The sequence below is a fragment of the Zerene cesonia genome, chromosome 15, assembly GCF_012273895.1.
Source record: "Zerene cesonia ecotype Mississippi chromosome 15, Zerene_cesonia_1.1, whole genome shotgun sequence".
NCBI lineage: Eukaryota > Metazoa > Arthropoda > Insecta > Lepidoptera > Pieridae > Zerene > Zerene cesonia.
The window spans coordinates 405110-406796 of NC_052116.1; positions in this window are offsets into that span (position 1 = coordinate 405110).

The following is a 1687-nucleotide window of genomic DNA, read 5'->3' on the forward strand; positions in this document are numbered from 1 at the left end:
AAAAATTATTTTATAGTTTTTAGTTTGATGTGCTTGAAAAGCGTGTTTTTTAGTTTTTTTAAACTATATTTTATTATGGTTTCGGCTAATGGATTTGTTATTGTGTATTGGTTCAAAGTTAACTCGTTTCGCATGTCACAACCAGTGTAGGTGGATCCTGTTGGATACTATACTGCTTATGTGTCTAGGTTCAAGCAACTCTGGTTTTGTTTTGACGTTTATTTACCTTATAATTAATAAATATACGACTAAGAATACAGCATTAATATTATTAACATAATTCGCACTTATAGTGAGGAATTTTGATATCCAGGTGGAGCCGGGACGAGCGTCTAGTGTAGAAATAAAGTTACAATAATTGATTCTTCACTGAAATCGAAAAGCAACAATCGCTATCAAACACAAAAAGAATCATGTCAATCGGTTGAAATCCCACCGAGTTATAAGTCAAAAAAACAACAAAAAAAAAATAACTGTGAAAATTAAATGATACGCATTAAAGGGGTGACGTAACAATAAAGCGATCACAACCAACCCTCAAAACAGACTCATTTGTATTGTAAATGTCCAGTCGCCGGAACAAAGCTCTCCCAGATAAATATTTTGTAAAAATGTACTGTGTTTTCACTTTTATTTCAACTGATGAACGAATTTTAACCGAACGCACCAGAAACAGTTGTTATAACAGTGACAACTTATCTCTGAATTGAGGGTCGTCACCGTGCCTTCAGGGTACCCTTTAGAATAATATTTAACCCTTAAAATATATTTCAGGTATCATTTTTGATAGCTTTCGGTATACATTAATAAATAAAGCTTAAGAAAAATAGCTATAAACCCCTCAAGAATAATTCAAATAGTCAACAATGACAAGTCAACACCTTTAGTTAAATTTTTGAGCATTACACAGATAAGGTGGCCAACGGTGACACTGTATCTGCAGAATAGGTCGTACAGGTATTATTAAATAAGGATGTGTGTATATGCTAGTTTCTACCAAATAGCTGAACTAATATTTATAAACTATCATTTCGCAAGCGTATTCTAAGGAAAAGATATTACAATCGATAGTTCGATAGTTTTACCAGCTTAATTCCCGCTCTCGTGAAAGGGCCAGGATATAGGAATGCTTTGGACTGTGGTGTGTTTTGTGGTTAGGACCTTGGATTAAAAAACACCATTAGATCGGGGGTTCGAGATCAGGCGAGCGTACAAGAAATAAATTAACTTTTCAATTTGTCTGCGTACAAAATCACCACCGCTCAAAACGGTGATGAAAAACATAGTGAAGAAACCGGCATATCCAAGAATCAAAATACGACATTAACCAACCAGCACTTGGCCAGCGTGGTGGATTATGGCCTGAACCCTCATAGGCGGCGTGTGTCCCAGCAGTGGGAACATATATGGGCTGACGATATAAAATAAAATATTTTTCACACTTAGCTTAACTTCAAAATAACTTTTCGTACATAAACATTAGCAGCGTCTTAATTTAATTAGGCTTAATTAGTTAATCTTTATGGTTTCACGTAACGAGGCGTTCGGTGATCGTAAAATGAGAATAAAATGTTATAAACCCTCATAGCACCTGCTTTTAGACGGAGTAAGTAATTGGAATGAAGTAGACTACCAACTCAATAGAATTGGTAAGATTTTACCGGTTTTTTACCGACTGTGCTAAGAG